The sequence below is a fragment of the Leptonychotes weddellii genome, chromosome 4, assembly GCF_054177405.1.
Source record: "Leptonychotes weddellii isolate Sample4059 chromosome 4, ASM5417740v2, whole genome shotgun sequence".
Taxonomy (NCBI): domain Eukaryota; kingdom Metazoa; phylum Chordata; class Mammalia; order Carnivora; family Phocidae; genus Leptonychotes; species Leptonychotes weddellii.
Window position 1 is genome coordinate 164,557,053 of NC_138372.1, and position 19,845 is coordinate 164,576,897.

The window sequence follows — 19,845 nt, forward strand, 5'->3', positions numbered from 1 at the left end:
TGGCAACGGATGATAACATACAACATTTTCATCAGGTTTTTTACTCTTCAAAGCACTATCATATTCAATACTACAACGAATGCCTTCCATATCCAACTGGGTTTGGTCTCCTTATATATACCATAAGTAACAGGTTTAGAGAGATGAGACAATTTGCTTAAAACTATACAGACAAAACGATTGCAACGCTGTGTCGCAATCCAGGGCTGCTGATTCCTTTCAAGATCCAGCAAATGTTTACTGTGTACCAATTCCGTGTCAAACACCACTGGGGATGGACGTCAACAGGATCACCATCTGATCCACGGGCAGTTCACACTGCCACCTAGAGGGAGACTGCTGAGATTGCAAACATAATACGAATCGAAGGCACCGATAGAGTTTTATGCAGTAGATGTTTGGGAACTCAGAGGAGAACTACATCACCCAGGGTGGAGGGGTTCCTCAAAGTGTGCACATAAAGTCCCTAGGAGGTAGTAGGTAGAGGAGAGCCGGAGGACGTTCTTGACAGAGAAGAGCCTGAGCGAAGCCTGCAGAAGAGAACGCCAAGGTGATGCTCTTGGTAGACTTAGGAGCAGCGCACGGTGAATTTGAGACAAGTGGCAGGAAGAGCACCTAAAGGTATCCTCTCTTCTCTCTCCTCTCTTTTACTCCTGTTTCCAGTGCATCTTCCTCTACTCAAGGCTTGCTCCCTCGGCTTGTTCTCTGGAATCTGCTGCTCACAACTTCACTCTGCTGTATTTCCCATTTCTTCCTCATCTTCAGCCTGCCCCTCACGCTCTGTTCTCAGGGACTCCCACTGATGGTCGGGGCCAGCCTTGACCCCCATCACTCTCCGAGACCTCTCACCATCAGGCCAGCAGTGACCTCACGGTGTGTTGGATTGCTGAACACTTGCGAGGACTTGACTTCCGTGACTGCTCATCAGGCCGTGGGGTCCCTGGGCCCTGCTTCCTCACACCACACTCCTGGGTATTGGCCCACATCTCCAGCTGCTTGTCCCTGCCTCTTTTGTTGTGGTTCTCCTGTTGTTCTTAGGAACACTTCAGGATTTTATCTTCTGCCATCTCTTCATCTCAGAATGAGGGAAGGGCTGCACGTGCAAAGACCCTGAGGCGCCAAGGATCTTGTTGCATTTGATGAGTTAGAAGAGGCCTGTGTGGCAAGCGCTTAGCAGATGAGCAGGCCTCTCCCAGCTGATGTTGGACATGTGGGCACAACCCAGGCCACGAAGGGCCTTGCAGGTCATTGATAAGGATGGCATTTATTTGGTATAATTGGAAGTCTTTGAAGAGCAAGAAATGGGAATGACATGATTCTCTCTGTATATGTAAAAAATCACCCTAGTTCTGAGGAAACTAGACAGGAGAAGAACAAGAGTGGAGGCAGAGAAACCAGATGGTATATTTTAAAAGTAGAAATGACAGTATTTATTGGTGAATTAAATGTGGGGACAACCAATAGAGAGCCTCTTTTATTTATTTATTTATTTATTTATTTGTTTGTTTGTTTGTTTGTTTATTTTTTAAGTAGGCTCCATGCCCAACAGGGAGCCCGGTGCGGGACTTGAACTCATGACCCTGAGATCAAGACCTGAGTTGAGATTAAGAGTCAGACACTTAACCAGCTGAGCCACCCAGGTGCTACCTAGACAGTCAGAGGAAGAGAACCCAAAGGTGCCAGCTCCCCAGGTCCTCGTCCCACACCCCAAAAGGAGAATGCCAAGGCCACAGGGGCCAGAGAACAGTGCAACACAAGTTGTGGGACATCCCTGCTGAGCACAGCTGTGTAGTTTTATAATCTCTTATGCCCTTGGGGGTCGGGGGAAGCCTCATACCTCATAAGAATCCCAGAGGTCGTGGGAAACTATCTCCTAAAAGACTCCCTGGGGAGATGGGACGGGGGCAGCGATGGATTTGTAGTAGCTCCTTATAAGCCTCTGGTCCTCTCATATTCTGGAAACATCACAAAGTGTTCTATCAAGACTCACATTGGCGATGGTTTGAGGCTTTGTCTGCCCAGTTTATGCGGATCTGTGTAAGGTCACCAGGGCATCAGGGAAGAGCCCATATTCCTCAGTATCACTTATTACAACTGAAATTCATATGATTGCAAACATACATGGTACTCCCTGTGAACACTTACTACATTCTACGTACTTTACACGTACTAACTCACATATTTAATCTTCATAAAATTTCTATGAGATAGGCACTATTTTTGTCTTGATTTTGCAGGTAAGGACCCTGAGCCACACAGGATAACTAATTAACCCAGGCTAGTAAGGGATGGAGCTGGATTTGAACCCAGGAGGACAGGCGTTATGTCCGTGTTGTCCACTGTGATTCCCCTGGAGCTAGAATGTATGGTGCATAAGAGGAACTCAATAAATATCCAGGAACTTATTGAAGACCAAGGCAAAACCAGAAAAGATTTAGGGCTGATGGATGTAGGGAATGAAGGAGTTGGAGGGGGTCAAGGGTAACTCCTCACTTTCTCTCTCGGTGATTAGGTTGTTTGTGGTGCCACCAATCCAGATAGGGCATTAAGGGGAGGAGCAAATCTGAGGGGCAGTCACTCTTAGTATTTTGATTTAAAGATGTTTGCAGACCTGCTGTGTGGAGATGCTCAGCAAATATTGAGTAAATAAAGAAAAATGAGATACATTTTTTTCCTTCAGGACGCTCAGAGAAGTATCAGAGACATAATCCCAATTCAGTGGTGCAATGACGCTGGGAAGTGAAGAGGAGAAAGGGTAAGGACACGCAGAGAGAGCCTCACATGGCGTGTAATCCTTTATCATCCTTCTCCAACGCTCCTACACAGTGTCGAGGACGAAGTGGAGCCAATGATCAGGCCCGGGGGAGCTATTCTGGTCTTGACACATAAGCAGTGGGGTGTCGGGAATTGAATCTATTCTGGATAATAGTTCTTCCCTGATTGTTCTCCCAATTAGGTGATGTCTCAGCTCCCTGTCATACTGGATTTCCTTAGTTTTTGAATAGAGTCTCCCTATAATAACCTGCTTTCCTTAATTACCTTAAAAGGCTGTTCGTCCAACTCCTGGCTGATGTCGATGCGATTGTGGTAGTCAGTGTACGATGAAGGTGGATGTGAGGGAGGGCCCCAGATGTCTACAGAGACACAGATGGAAATGGTCCTTGAAGGATGCTGGGGTGGGTGATCGTTGTCACAAGAGATCAGACCTCCAGGGAGAAGAGAGGTCTTGGAGGATAAACCCTTCTGAAATGAGGGCGAGGATTGCTTGCGTGTTTACTCCTGCTGTCCTTTCTAACTGTGTTCTCCTCTATCCTTAATCAAAGGAGGCAGGTTTTTAGGACAGGAGATTTTGAAATGGGGAGAGGACTTGGAATGGCTAAAATGGGCCCCCTGGTGGACATGGACCGTTCCTGTGGGTCAGGCTCAAGACCTACTTCTGCCTCCCTGTTGATTCCTTGCCTCTGGGAAGATCACAAATTCTTCCCCATTACTGCAGGTCTGATGAGCATTTATCTTCATGCATCACCCCGGTAACCCTGGGGACTTCATCTAATAAATGGGGAGAACACTTCCACTAACATACAGGGTTCCCAGTTCCGTCACACAGCAACCCTGTGGTTAAACTGCTATTTGTCCGATTTTATTGATTAAGAAATGGATGCTCAGAGTGACAAGACCTCCGAGATCATACAGCTAGTAATGGCAGAATCAAAACTGGTTCCCAGATTTCTTGATTCCTGGCCCAAAGCCTGTTTCCACCACGCTATAGTGCTCTGGGGGTCCGTTCAATGACAAAGCCCTCCATCCCCTCTGCTTCCTCGAGTCTCTTTCCTGTACCTCAGGGGCTTACTACCTGAGTACATAGGTCAAGGGTTTGATAAGTGGTGTGGTGCTTAAAAAACACAGGAACCCTTCCCTGTGCCTGCACAAAAATCTGCCTGAGACGAAGATGAACCTGGCACATGGGTAGGTCTCATTAACACCGCACGACGACCGGGAGACAAATCCACGCCTGAACCGTGCCCCGAGAGCCCGGTGGAAAGGTGAAAAGAAAGAATTCTCGCAGGGAAGTCAGCAGACCTGGATCCAGGCTTGTTTCGTCCTCACTCTAACAGTATTTGTAAGCCAGGGAATCTCCCTGGGGCTCAGTGTCCTTGTCTGTCAATTAGGAAAGCCCGTCTGTACAGGCGTGTGAATGAGCTGGGTGACGTGTCAGGCAAAACAACGCTAAAGCAGTGCTGTAATTATCCTGGAGGCCCGGGAACCTGAAGCCTGATACATAATTGCTTCTCTCCACATGGGAAATAGGACGAGACACTTGCTCACTTCTTTTCCCCACAAGGGAATAGCAGTTATCTAGGGGGCATTTGGTTTGGTTTTTAATCACGCACAGGTGTTGTAAGATTCCGACAGAGTAAGAACCTCTTTGGGTGCCCCTTCACAATCTCTCCGTGTAGAGACAGAGATAAGATTATTTACGCCCCCTTCCATTATTCACAGCCTCTTGGAATGTAGAATTCAATAATTCAGAGACCATACAAGCTTGAGGATTGATGGTGAAGCTGATAGTTCTTACAAACACAGCATGTAGCAGCTGCAGAAAAGTCCAGATTCCGGCTCAAATGCACGTGGGAACAATTGCTGGATACCCAACACTCATCAGAACCTTGGAGAAGGGCTGTTCTTCTGGTCTAAAAACGACTCTCAATCACAGGGGTGGGGAGCATCCACAGCATCCACAGGAACAGCCACCCACCTCGTAGGAATCTGGGTAGGAAAATGTCCACCCTCTGGCCACCTGCTACTCTAAAGCTTCTTGGAGGCCATTCCACCTGGCATAGGTCCAGACCCACAGTAGGTGTTTGATGACTTTAAACAAAGTGAATGATCTTCATTTCTTAGCTTTTTGTTGTCTATACTGCAACACATATGGAACAGAGCTGTTGGGAGTTGGGAGACCTGTGTTCTAATTTGTCCACTTACTAGTCTTATTGCCCATGGAGAAATGTCCAGTCCGGTGTCCAGAAGTTTTCCAGAGGAAAGAACCTGCAAACTGAATCCAGAGAAAAAGCAGAGAAGCTAGCTAACGAGGGAAGAGATTTTCGGGGAGGAAGGGCAGTGTGGCATTTGAGGAGGAAGAGTCCCAGGAAGTGGCCACTGGGTATGATAGTGAGGGGCTTGTCCACACTCATCTCTGGCCTCATAAATTCAGTGTTCTTTCTCAGGCAGCACACCAATGCAGGCACGTGGGCAACCCATGTGGGCCCACCCAGGAAACTGAGCAGTCTGGCGTCTGACTCCCTGCATTTGGCCCATCCTGGGTCCTTGAGTCCCTGGCTCATACTCTGGCTCTGGTGTCCTCTCCTGACCCTCCCCTCAGCTTGGCAAGCTGTCCAGACTCTCCTCTGGCTCACAGAGCTCTGTCCTCCTTCCTGTTTGACTCCAAATCTGCTCTTGATTTCAGAGCTACCTATAAGTCTGGACAAGAGGCCTTGCTTCTCTGCCGGCCTCCCAACCCCATGGAAATTTCCACAGCTGGATGGCCCCTTGTTTCAGGGTTCACAAGGCCCTCACTGGTGACCTCCAGAAGTGAAATTTAGGTGAATCCTTAGTGAGAATGCTATATATTAGGAGTATAATAGTCAGCATTTTTGCGTTACAAGTACAAGAACCCTGGTAATGGAACAGGGTCCCAGAAAAAGCCAGGAGTTCAGCCGGGCCTCTCCTCCCTGGGGGGTGGGAGCCACAGCTCTGCTGGATGTGCACTGCGGGGAGTGGTCAAGGCAGGTTGTGGCTTCCTGGAGCCAAAGGAATGTGAGCATGGTGGCCAGGGTGAAGGATGGAGACAAAAAGGAACAGCCCGGAGGTACAAGCCCAAAAGAATTCTGCTGTGAGGCAAGAAGCAGGTTCTGTAGTTTAACAAAAATAGGACTGAGCTGCAGGAGGGGAACTCGGAAGTAGGTGAGGCTGGGTGGGCAGGGGGAGGGGCCTCTTGAAGAGTGCCTGCCTCCAGGCTGGGCTTCGAGGACAGAGCAGAGGAGGTAGAACTGGTTTGGACAGGTGGGGCCTGAGGGCGTGGGCTGAGAGGTTGGTCCTCCACTGGGAAAGGGAAGCTGCCTCTGAGATGGGGAAGGAGCACTGCAGATGGGTGCGGGAGAATGTTGGGGAACCCAAGAAGGAGACTGAGGGGCCTGCTCTGGACGAGGTGAGTGGCCGTGCCTGTGGATGCTGGCAGAATCTCGGAGGTGAGCACGATTCCTGGGAAATGCCTGGCTGTGTGAGGTGACTAAGGAGCTGGGGAGTCAGGCTTCCAGATGGGCGGTCCGGGAGGCTGATGCTGCTCACCGGGGTCAAGGGTCTGAACTATCAACTGCTTGATGGTTCAGACCCTTGACCCCAGCCATCTCTTTGACTCCTCAGAATGCTGTGCTGGGGAGAATGTATTACTCTTCCCCATTTTGCAGATGAGGAAACAGAGGCTCAGAGAGGTTCATGAACATCACCAAGGCCACACAGCTGAAACTGACCGAGAAAGGACTTCTGGTCTTTCTGTTCTGCCCACAGTAAGGGAGGCAGGTGCCACTTTCTCATCAGCCCATCCTCACCATGATTTATCATAAACCCCATTTAAGAACACGGACCCGCTCTGAACAATAATAATCACGGCTGTTGGAGGAGCGTTAATCACTCTCCCCTGGATGGCTTCCTACTGCTCGTAATTGACTTTCATTGGATTCTGGTCTTTACAACATTTATCACTGTGGGACGATCAGAACAAATACTACTATCCTGTTGGAAGGTGAGAATAAAGTTGACCAGAGTGGCCGCGGGGCCACCTAGGAAGTTGGTCCCCTGGTTGTGGCTGGAACTAGATTTCTTCTGTATTTTCTTTGGGCCTCTTTGTGCCTCATCCTACTTCCTGCTCATTCTGGGGTTTACTATCCTTGCCAGGGACTGATGAGGAGGGAGGGGTGACCCAGTGGCTGTGTGTGTCCCGATACCTCTCCGTGCTCAGGCCTTGTCGTGTGGGGCCACCGCTGTCATCTGCACTCAGGGACCCAGGTGACAGGATCGACTATGGATGTGTGCCAGGTCTGGAACAGACATGATCTCATTTAATTCACAAAAAATGTAAATTCCAACAAGCCTGTGAGGTAGGTCCTGCTAACATACCCATTTTACAGACGAGAAAAAGTGTGTCTGGTAAATGGTGGCACTTGGCCTTGTCTGAATCTAAAGCCTTTCCTCTTTCTGTGCCCTCTTGATCCTGACCATGCTGATTCTAAAATGCTCTCAGGCAGTGGCTATAGAAGATCTTCTTTTAACAACCTGGATAAGAATTAGAAATATCACCCTCCTGGCTCTAAGAATTATTCTTCCTCCAACTGAATGTTTATCAAATTGATTGCAGTGGTTGATTTCATTGCTTTTCTTTCCTGATGGATTGTGGATTCTATGAGATGGGGACTCTTCATTTTGCTGACCATGAATTCTATGTGTCTGGGACATTATAGGTGCTCAATAAATATGTGTTGAATGGATGAAGCCCATTTTATAGCTGCGGGACCTCTATTCCCAAGAAGTTAATAAAACGTGAAATCGGGATTCAGATTCCCTCTCTGCTTCAGAGTTGGCCCACTTCCTGCTCTAAGAGATTTAGGGGTGGGGTGTTGCTGGGGTTTGTAAATGGGGAGGATGAAGCAAAGGTGGGGATGAATAATTAAATTAAAATGTCCTGCAGAGACCTTTGTGTGAGCATGTGTTGGAGGGTAGATCTCATAAGTTGAGGAGGGGAATTTCTACCAGTGCTGCTGTGCTGGGTGATAAGCCATCCCCAGACCAGTGTGGAGGGAGGGGGAGAAAGCACCTGTTGGCAATGTCACAGGGACTGGTGCGATCCTGTACCTTTTAGTGTAAACGGTCGCTCTCCACGGAGACTTTAGGCTGTGTGGGGCTGGCTGCAGACTGCTCACCGCGGCCATGGGGTAGAGTGGAGAGAGCCAGAGTGTTGCAGAGTCCCATCTCCAGCCCCGAGTTTGGACGCAGCCTTGCATGCTCTGTGCCTTTTGGGATGACGTATTGACTCTTGGAGCCTGTGTCCTTAGCTCCGGCCTCAATTGCTCCTGTTTCCAACTATCTCAGCCCTTTCCAGGAGGGCACAGCAAATACATTTACTGAGAGTACGCCACTGGGACCCTTTGCCTCATAACTTTGGACCTCAGGCTCCCCATTGGTTTCCTGGGGATTCGATCCCTATTTTGTCAGGATCCCACTAACGTGCCTTGCTCAGCACGGCCTCATGTAGGTGGCAGAGGCCTGGTGAAGAGTGTTCGGCTTTTGGAGTCTGACTGCCGGGACAGGAATCCTGGTTCTGCTCTGTGACCTGGGGCAGGTTACGAATGGCCGGCAGCCTTGGACTTGCTGTCTGCAAAATGAGGACAGGAAGGATATTTCCTGTAAATCTGTAGGATGAAGATGAAATGAAATTATGAATGCAAAGTACTTGCCCACGTGTCTGGCACACGCAAGTGCTCAGTACCAATACAGGATTCATGGGCTTTGGGCTATTTCAGGGATGAAATGAGACAGTAAGACAAAAGCACTTTGTACAAAATCACGGGTTCTGCATTCTACCATGTGCTCCCCAGGACCCCATCATCCATTACACAGGGTCTCCTGAAGGAACCAGTGTTTTCACACCTGTGACCAGCTATTACTTGTGTTCTCTGCTCATAATGACAATCCACTACCTTGTCCCTGTGGCAAACTACTACTCATCCTTCAACGTCCATTAGTGTCACCTCCTTCATGCAGCCTTCCTTGACTCTCCCAGGTACTGTTGGTTGTTCCAACTTCTGCTTCCACAGCACTTGGGGTTGATATCCAGGCTTACGTGGATTGTATCGTCCTGCACTGAATGTGGTTTGATGTTGGCTTCTCCACCCACAGGCTCTGAGCTCTTCGAGGCCTCGCTAGTCAATCTTACTCACTTCTGGACCCAGCATAGAGGCTGGTATGTGGACAGTCAGAAGTTCACATTGCCTCAAATTGAAGGTCTGGTGAGTCACAGGAGATGAGATGTCATTTGTGAAATTTGAAAATGTTATCTGATCTTTTGCAGGCCCCCACACAGAAATATAACTGTGCTATGAATAGAGATTTCAATTACTTACTTTCTTTGGTTTAAAAAAAAAAAAAAACCTTTTAATAATGGAAGAAAACCCACCAATGAGTTGTGTGGATGTCTGTAATTTTTTCCTCCAAGAATTTGTTTTCTGCCTCATTAATAGAAACTCTCCCACACATTGTGAGGACCTTTCCTCCCTTTGCCGGGAAGGACAGTTAAGAAAGTCTCGTGCTTTATTTTAAGCATAATTGTTTAAAGCTGAATTTTGGACCACTGATAATCCAATTAGGGTCTTGGGCATAAATGTTTCTGCGTAACTGGATGCCTTTTATCCTCCACGGTTCTGACTTCTGAAGCCGGTTCTCTGGGCAACAGCACATCTCCCTGTGCGAGACAGTGGCGCTGTCATTTGGAGGAATGCTCTGCTCGGCAGGTAAGAGGGAGGGAACCCCTGAGAAATTAGACAGGAGATTGTGGGGTGGGCATTATTGGAATAACGACAGAGACTTTCACGAAGACGCAGATGCATCAATGTCTGAAACAATGAAATCTCCCTGAACCCGTGACGTGAGCCCAATGCCTCTTTCCCCTCACTGCTCACCTCACAGGCAGAAGACCAGGAAGTGAATCATCTCTTTGGTGCCTTGTGCTTTGGCCAAATGCTGACCCTGCCAGCGTAGAGGGTGGGAGATCTGAGTTTGCTGCCGGCTATGGTGAATTTATGCTCCTCCTTTCCCAGGCCACTCCAGAGAATCAGAGGAGAAGCAGTTGGGTGCTTAGAAGTGTTCCTTAAAAGGTATATTTTCCACTTTCTGAACTAGGTGACAGGACATTTGGATCCTGGTCCTGGTGGTGACCAGGGGCCACTGCATTAACCTCACAGATCCTCAGTGTCTTCGCTGGGGATGGGAGGGAGATGGGTTAGAATCAAAGGTCGTGGACCATCAGCCCAAGGCCAAATCCAGGCCTCAGCAATGTCTGTTTGGCCTCTATAGTATCCAGAATGATTTGAGTTAATTGCCAGCATTTAAAACTCAGAATAGTTTTCACAAAAAATAAAATTTCTGCCTTCTGTAGATAATGGAGGAAATCTAGAATTCCTGAGCCCACATTTTTGCACAAAGTTGGAGCTCAACAAGTCTTTCACTGAGGGTCCTTCCTTCCCCACAATCCCCACCACTCCCTGTTGTCTGACATGGGGTTTATTTCACTCATTGATACAATCTGCCCAGCCCCTATAGGCCTTTGAGCTTATGACCCCTGGACTTGGGGATCTTGAATTTCCCAACCAATTTTGTCAGTATCTGACGAAGACACATGGGGGCAATTCTATTTTGTCCTAATTTGAATATAAGTTCCCATTTTATGGATGCAGAAATTGAGATTCAGCAAGGTTAATGACTGTGCCTGTGGTCATGAGGGTTGTAAGTGGTGCAGCTGGGAATGGGATCATGGGTTTCCTGACACCCAGCGAGAGGCTGTCCTTAAAAGGTATATTTCCACTTCCTGCGCAGGAGCTCGCTGGCCCTGTGTGTGCTTACGCCAATGCCGTCAAGCGATCTGCGTGCTCAGAACTATAATCAAATGACCTTTAGAAACCACCTGGAAGGAGCCTGCGTTATCACTTAGCAAAGCAGTCTGGAAAAGAAACTGCTGATTCAGACTGATTTTGAATCTGAGAAAAACCCCAACCACATTGGATACTCAGAAAAAATACAAATTCCTTAGATAGTGAGCACTTGGCAGTTCCTGTAGTGCATTCACTACTGATTTTAAAAGTATAAAGAAACAATCGGGGTGTAATAGTGTTCAACAGTTCCAAGCCCTGGTTTTGTAAATTGTGTGTGAATTTTGACTCTGCAGCTTTCTGGCTTTGCAGCTTTGCCTTCTTGCTCTGTAACAGAGGGATGATAATAGCAACTCCTGACCTCACGTTCCATGTGCAGTGACGTATGCAACGTGGATGTCACCTGCTTTCCACTGCATGTGATCTATACTGAGACCTGACCGTATGCCCAGCACTTGCTTGGCATTTTCCAGATATCCACTCATTGGGGCATATTATCCCCGTTTACATTTGTAGATTTGAGTGTCAGTGCCAAACGACTTTTACGTGGCTTAGAAACATTGAAATGCTGTAAAATCTCAAGCCATACAATATTTTTCACTACATCCCAGCTGTTCCTCCTCAGTTCTGTCTCTGTGCACCTCCCTCACTAAACTCCAACTCAAACCAGAATTGAGCCTCAGTTTCCCTTCTGCAGAAGGAAAGGATTGGACCAGATGAGCTTGCAGTCCTTCCCAACCCTGAGATTCAACGAATCCACAAATGAATGAAGGGAAAAAAGATAGCATTAAAAAATAAAAATACGAGCCTTAACTCCATTTTATTCCATTGCTTAAACACGATCAGATAATTAAAATACTTAGCTTGAGTATAGAGAAAATAGTTTCTCCCCCTTACACTGGATTTTCATTTTCTCTCTCTGTCCCCTTTGGAAGTTCACTCGTGTAGGACAAACACTGGGGACTGATCAGAAATCCTCCTCCTCTCCCAGGGCCCCAGTTTTGATTCAGAAAATAGTCCTGACAAACCACTATTGATGATGATAGGCCCAGGGTTACGGAAACAAAAGCCCAGCTCCCTGTGTTAGCACCCAGCCGGTTGGAGACAAAAGGACAGTGAGCATAAAGGGAATTTGAACACATCCTCTGATTTTAAAATTAGTCACAAGATCTGTTCTTTTTCCTTTTTTTTTTTTTTTCCTGGGGAGATGATTACAGGGGCAGCAACAAAGGGTCCTCAGTGACTCCTTTCTCTTCCTTTTCTTTGTTTGATGGTGACAAAGCTAGGCTAGATGATCCCAGTTTTGGTGGTAACATCCCAGGCACCTTAGTCAGGGGCCGATCGAATGTACTCCTCTTCGCTCCATCAGACCCCATCAACAGGTTGACCTTGGCCAGTCAAGATCACCGAGCTTTATTGCAGCTGGCTTGATCTGGGGGCTTATTGGCCTGGACATCCACAGTGCACATAAGCACTGAGTTCTCTTGGTTCTTCTTCTTGGCCGACTCAGTCCTTAGGGGAGTTTGATGATGGAACAGTCATGGAGCTTGTCCCTCCCGGCAGTGCTCTTGAGAGAGGCCAGTGTCTCATCTGCTGCAATGTGGATGATGTACAGGTCTTTTTGTTTTGTTTTGTTTTGTTTTGAGTAGAATAGATGCCTTTCAGCACTGTCTTCTTGGCCTTCAGAGTCTTTGCTTTGGCTTCAATTTTGGGAGGGGCAAGGAGTTCCTCCTTCGCTTTTTCAGCACTATCTTGGTGGAAATGTCTTTTTCTTTTTAAAAATAACCTTTTCCCTGAATTAAAAAAATAAACAAAATACTATTTGTGGTAGAAATTTTAGAAAATACCAAAAGTTATTTTAAAAATTGTAAATATATCGTCATATATAAACAGTTTTATGTATATTATGTGATGTGTATTTTATTTTTTTCCTCTAATGAATATATACATTCATGCTGAATATGGACTTGTATCCAGAGTTTTTACTTTACGTGTGAGCATTTCTCCCACGTCATTGTATATTCTTAAGATGACTTTGATGATTGCATCTTCCACGCATGGATCTGCTGCTGTGAACTCAGTCTTTTGTCTACCATTTAGCTTGTTTGCAGCCTTCCACCATCATAAATGACACCACAATGACTCTCCTTGTACATTTATCTTGGCTGGCTTGCATCTCTGACTGTTTCAGCTGGCAGGCATTTCTCAAGACTTGAAGCATGGGACTGAGTGTCCCATTTGCTCAAACCAAAATCCTGACCACCTCCTTGACTCTGTCCTCTCCATGATGCTCTGCCCTCGGGAGATGTTCCAACTTACTAAGTGTTTGAAGGCTTGCATGATGTGGTCCCTTCCAGAGAACCCAGTTGCTTCCCCACAGTAGCCCCACATCCAGTTTACAACTCCACTAGTTTAAACTGGTGTAGTGCTTCCCTGCCCCATGCTGTTTCATACCTCTGCACCTTAGCTTAGTGCTTCTAGAACTCTGGATATTTAGAGATCACCTTTATGATTTTTGCATTTTTCCATACCACCTGTACCATTATTTAATCTTTATTTTTAAGATTAACCGTTATTTAAAAAGTGGATTTTCACTTAGCTACACTAGGTGTGAAAACATGGGTTTGATGTACTGAACCCATGTGTGTCTGTGCATTTGTGTGTATATAATTTTTTTCTAATTAATATGAAAATAAATTTATAACTATTGAAATAAAAATATGAAGGTTCTCCCGACATTACCTAAGTTATCTTCCATAGTGATACATATGCCTTATTTCGGGAAACACTACATTAGCTCTGTCATCCTGGTATATTATTCCCTCCTTTCTTTCTTTTTTTTCTTTTTAAATGTTTTATTTATTTATTTGACAGAGAGAGAGAGCACAAGCAGGCGGGATGGCAGAGGGAGAGGGAGAGGGAGAGGGTGAGGCAGACTCCCTGCTGAGGAGGAAGCCCAATGTGCGGCTCAATCCCAGGACCCTGGGATCATGACCCAAGCCGAAGGCAGGTGCTTAACCGACTGAACCACCCAGGAACCCTCTTTTTTTTTTTTAAGATTTATTTATTTATTTGAGAGAGAGAGAGAGAGCATGCATGGGGGAGACACAGAAGAAGAGAGAGAATCCTAAGCAGACTTCTCGCTGAGTGTGGAGCCGGACATGGGGCTTGATCTCACGACCCTGAGATCACGACCTGAGCTGAAATCAAGAGTTGGGCGCTTAACCGACTGAGCCACGCAGGTGCCCCTTATTCTTTCTTTTCTGATAGACTAACTCCTATTCACCTCTTGAGTCCTAGGGAGACTTAATTATATGAAACAGCAAAAATTATATCTTGTGAAGTTAAAAAAAAAAGAATTAAAATACACAAGCATGAGAGAATATAAGTTAAGAAGGGAGTGAAGGGAGAAAAAAGTGTTCCAAGAACTTAGACTCTGAAATGCTGATGTGCCAAGTCAGCGTGCTGAAATTTCTAGGAATGGCCCTAAAAGAATAGAAACAGAAGATATAACTTCCAAACCAGCAGCTGGAAATATATGGAATGAGAACAATATAGCAGTTCAAAAAATATACATTAATATAAGAAAGGACGGCAAAAGCAACATATAAAAGAGGGCAAATGGCACAGAATACAAGAAAAAAGATAAACCTAAGGATATCAGCAAATGTAACTCGAGAAGTTGTTCCTGATAAAAGACAACGATTATCATTCTGGTTTTTAGACATCTATCTACATGGTATTTATAAGGTCCTCAAATATAAAGACATGGAAAGGATGGAAAAAAAAGTCAAAAATCACATCCTTGGCAAATATTAAATAAACAACAAAAACTAGTGCATCTGTCTTAATGTTAGGTCGAAATTAACATAAGGCACTGTGTGTTATGCTTTATAACTTTCAAATTGTGAATATTCTTTGATATATGAAAAGCAGCTAGATCCAAATGTCTAAAAATATAATAAGTAGTCACACTGTAGTGATCTGGAATATACATCTGTGAGATCGATGAATTTAAAAACAGCCTGATATACAATTCCAGCGACTTCAGAAAGTCCCATGTCTCAAGCAGCCTAGCCATAAGAGCCAACGATGTACTTGAGGATGCTGTGATGAATGGGTCTTTTGAGGACGGAGACACTGATGTAGGGATATGTGGGAAGAGTCTGTATAATATTATTTCACTAGCTATGAGAGGTGATTAAATGGATGTTTGTTTTAGATATGATTTGAAATACGTACGCATAATTGAATGCATAAATCTTACAGAATGGGTAGACATTTGCCTCTGTGCATATCACCGCAAGTTTATGTGTCCATATTGGCTTCACCATTCTTTGGATACTGTCATTGGGAAATAAAGTACAGCCGATCGGGTTGTCTTACATTTGGGCACATGTAGCATTTTGTCTTAAATCTCACAATTGCTAAGAGATAGAACTTGATTCCAAAGACTGGGTGCTTGGCACCCACCACTCCACCTTCTAGCACATGTTGGGAGTCAGAAGGGCAGAAACAAGAAACCATGAGACTCAGTGATGCCAACCCCATAAGGCAAGATGTGGCCATGGGTTTGGGTTCAGAGCAGTAGCCTTCCTGAGAACTCTGACTCCAGCCTGCCATGCGGCCTGAGGTCCTGGAAAAAAGACCTGGGTTCTAGCTCTGGCTCTGCCCACCGCTCATGGGCTGTGCTACTTTGTTCATCATTTAATTTCTTGGGCTTTCATTTCCTCACATGCAAAACAAAGGGCTATTTTAACCACCGGAGTCTGTTATCTCTACAAAATGGGAATCCTATAACTTGGCTTTTCCCAACTAGTATCCAGGTAAATGTTTAAAACTGGCTTTCTGGAAGCAAACAAACAAGTTTTAAAAAAAACAAGGGGCACCTGGTGTCTCGGTTAAGTGTCCGACTCTTGGTTTTGGCTCAGGTCATGATCTCAGAGTCCTGGGGTTGAGCCCCACGTCGGGCTCCGTGCTTAGCAGAGTTTGCCTCAGATTCTTTCTCTACCCCTCCCAGCTCTCATGCTCTCTCTCTCAAATCAATAAATCTTAAAAAAAAAAAAAAACCCAACCAAACCAAAAAGCTAGTTCATAGAGTTTTTAGCATTTGTCAATTCCTGTGGTGTAAATATGTCCACCTTGACCAATATCAGGCTATCAACAAGAAGTCAGTGACTACAGGACTGGCACTTGGTGTCCTCAGCCAGGTGTTGAGAGCGGCTCAGAGCCAGCTGCCGCTCAGCCCATGCAGCTGTCAGGGACCAATATGGCTGCCAGTGGCTCTCACCTCAAACACCATAATAAGAAGGATAGCAAAGTTTGAACCTCTAAGTCAGACAAAACAGTTTGAGTTTCAGCTCTGCCTCTCACTAACTGTATAATCCTGGTTAAGTCATTTTGCTCTCTAAGCTCTAGTTATTGTACCGAGAAAATGGAAATTAGTACTTACAACACAAAGTTCATCCATTCACTCACTCATTCATTCAACAAATGTTAATTAATCAAGACGATGAGTATGTTTAAGAGCTTAGGTAAATGCCAGGTGCCTTAACTTCTGTCCACTAAAAGATTTTCCCTATATTTGGTCCCTGACTGTTTTTCTTCTTATGCTGCAAACTTCCTGTGTGGTATCATCTACTCCACTGCATGGTCTGGACCTGCCCAGACTCCCTAATGACAGTCTCCCAAGGACCCTTCTCCTCTGAGCTCCAGAAGCTTGTATCCATTACCTGCTGCCCACCTCCTCTGAGAGGTGCCATAGAGTTTCCAGCTCAGCATGCCTGCAAATGAACTCCTTAGCTTTTTTCATCCACTGCATCTGCTCCTCCTGCAGTCCTTGTTCCTTCCCTGAGGATACAGCCACCAGTTTCCCAAGAGCTAGAATACTCTTCCCCCAAGCCTTCCATGGCTAAGTGCCTCCTTGCCGATGAAGAGCCGCTCCTCCAATGCTTTGCTCAGGTGGGCATAGTAGACAAGGTCCAGCTGTAATTTCAAGTTTATCTCATATGCCTCTTGTCACAATCAATATTTGTTGAATTAAATGAGTAAACTAACAGTGAGAATTTCATGCACCATAATGGGATTTGAGGGAAGCTATTTCAGGGCATGGAGAGAGTTATTGATCTCTCTGAAATCACATCACTCAGACAACTATACATTTTATCATTTCTTTTTTTTTTTTTTAGATTTTATTTATTTGCGAGACAGAGAATGAGAGACAGAGAGCATGAGAGGGAGGAGGGTCAGAGGGAGAAGCAGACTCCCTGCTGAGCAGGGAGCCCGATGTGGGACTCGATTCCGGAACTCCAGGATCATGACCTGAGCCGAAGGCAGTCGCTTAACCAACTGAGCCACCCAGGCGCCCCATTTTATCATTTCTAAGCTGAGAGCTGGGGCTTAATAGACGATGAGCTTGGCTCAAAATTGATTGATTGATGGATTGATTGATTCTTTCATCCCATACATATTTTGAATACCTGCTAAGGTACCACACACTTTTTCTGGGTTCCGGGGATACTAAGATGAACAAAATATAAGTCCAAGGATCTCATTATCTACTTGGGAGAAGACTTGAAAAATGTAGAATTAAATGTGTTCTTTGAGGAAGAGTTGCACAGAATGCTCTGTGCACACAGGGGACAGTGTGACAGGCTCCTCCTCTGAGAATCAGGGAAAGCTTCATGGAGGTGATATTTGTTTTGGGCCTTTTATAGGGAGAAAGAGTTTGACAGTGGAGAAAGGAGTGGGTGGAGGAAAAAAAGTAAATCTTAGGCAGGAACAGCATGTGTAGAATTGGGTGGTGGGCAATGCTGTGGCATTTCGGCACTGATGAGAATTTCTCTGCAGCTGACACGTATGACATACATGGTGGTGTGGTATCAGGAATGAGGCCAGGGTGGTCCATGGGGACCAAGGACTGCATATGTCCAGTTTAGGGGCTTTCAGTGCCAGTGTGCATTAGAATTACTTGGACATTGTCTACTTGGGTGGATCCTGGGCCCTACTCAGACTCGAAGAATCACAAGCACTGGGGTGGCACCTGGGTGACCCTATGTAGAAACTCTTCTGAGGTGGTTCAAATGCAGAGTCCGACCTTGAAATTCAGTGAGCAAGGTCAGCAACCCGTCCATGGTTGCACACAAAGTGGTAGAAGCAGATCTCCCCAGGCTTCCTGGGTGAGTGTTAGGAGAACTACAGTCTAGCACTATTGGTCCCACTCCCTACTGGACTCCACAGACTAACACAAGTACTGATTTTCTTGGAAAGGCAATGACTTCCCTTGTCTGCCTTGAGGTAAGGGCTGCAGTTGAGCCCAGAAATTGGCATCCTACCCAGCCTCACTGGTTCCTTAGGAGATGACAAATCCCTTTCATTTGCTCCCCATTATTTCATCGTAAATGAGAAAGTAATAAGGCGAGCTGGCAACTGGACTAATTAAATTGGCCATTTCTGTCCCATCGATCCAGGGCCGGAAGGGAGAGAGGCTTCTCACTGAGAATAAATGGAATGCATTTCTGTCACAATGTGGGGGCTGAGGGACGGAGCAGCCGCCTGGGATCTGGGATGTGAGCTGTGCTGGGGAGGGGTGCTGTGCCTGCAGATGGAGGGGACACCCTACCTCTCCAAGGGGACACCTCTTGGAAGGCTGCTGTTGGAGTTGGAGACAAAAATCCACTGTTTCCTTCTCTGGACACAGAAAGACTGTGTGGTGAGAATGCCAGGCTTTGTTCTGTGGAGTCAACGGTGGGGCGTGAGCAGTTGGTGCCAAAGGTGGTGAAAATAAATACATGAATAAAGAAATAAAAACTTAAAATGAGACCTGCAGAAGTCCACACCACACCAAAGCTGGTGTGGTTTCATGAACTGACCAACTGATGCTGTCAGCATGGAGTTTAGAAGTTATCTTTTCCATCCTGTTCTGTGGAAGGTCACTTTTATGGGGCAGGTGGATGAGTCCAGTTCATCCCCAGCTGTGGTCCCCAGTTTCACCTCCCTGGATTCCTGTCCTGAGCTACTTGCATTTCCTTATAGGCATCAGAGTGATCCCACCTTCTTGCCTTTATCCATGTGACACTCCTGCCCCTCCTCCAGAATTTCTCAAAGTGCCATCTGGCCACCATTTGCCTTGGAAAAATGTGGGGATTTTGCTGAAAGTGTGGAAGCCAGACCCCAGCACATTCCACAGTCCCACTGAATCACTCTCTGGGGGCCTGGAGCTCAGAATCAGGATTTTAGCAAATACAATGGGTGATTCTTAGCACCAGTGGGGTTTTAGAATCACTGACCACCTTGTTCTCTCTGTGTGGAAACACCTATTCATCTCTCTCTTCACAGCTCTAGCGTGCTGAAATATGATCAGGGCTCCTTTTGTTTTAGGTTTAGACATAGCCAAAAGCATTTTTACTTGATGCAAGATTGTTGTAAACTTCTGCAGAAAGAAGGCAATGAATTGCAGTGTCCATCTCAAAAGCCACAAAAATATCAACCACTAACAGACTTTATAGTGGTTGGAGAATAACCATCTAGAGAGGAAGAAAGAGGAATTTATTTTAAACTGGACAAGCTTGAGTTTGGTTGTGCCCGAAATGAATAACAGTAAGTAGAATTTATGAATGATCATTACCCCTTACCTTAGCCATGTTTGATGACTTTTCAAAGTAAGCTAAAACATTTTATGAGTGTTTGTAAAATTGTTTCCTTGCCTTAGGAATTTCCCATCACCAGCATAGAAACCAGAAATCTCAAATTCATAGCCTCCCTTGCAGCTAGGACACAGGCCATCTGTACTTTAACAGTTGTGCTGATTGCTAGCACCCACACAGATATGATGTGAAAGTGAGTAATAAGATGAATTTGACTCCTGCAGTGACCCATTTTGCTGCAGAAGGTGGCAGAAGCACCCAGGTTTGAGAGGATCTTAGGAGCAGGTCAAGTTCCGGGTACAGAGGTTCCTTGCCCTAGAGGCCATCATTTGCCAGTGATGCATAAACTATGGTACATCTAATGAGATCCAGGGGTGGTATCCTTACCAGGGCAGTTAAGGATGTTGCTCCTGAAAGCTGAAGCTCATATCTGAGTCACCAGCTATCCCTGCAAGTCTCTGAGCTACCCACCTCTCACTCTTTCTAACATTACCCTTAATACAATG

General features: G+C 45.9%; 1 long non-coding RNA gene across 3 annotated transcripts; it reads left to right on the forward strand.

Annotated features, from left to right (window-relative positions):
- The first annotated feature begins 5,869 nt into the window (after positions 1-5,869).
- Positions 5,870-12,516, forward strand: LOC145720993 (uncharacterized). Of its 3 annotated transcripts, XR_014144451.1 has the most exons (6): positions 5,870-6,245; positions 6,421-6,799; positions 8,950-9,059; positions 9,484-9,560; positions 9,736-9,923; positions 10,642-12,516. It is a non-coding gene; the product is annotated as an uncharacterized LOC145720993 (long non-coding RNA). The 3 variants fall into 3 exon arrangements; XR_014144449.1 differs by having other exon boundaries at positions 6,421-9,059; XR_014144450.1 differs by having other exon boundaries at positions 5,870-6,205; positions 6,421-9,059.
- The last annotated feature ends 7,329 nt before the right edge of the window (positions 12,517-19,845 follow it).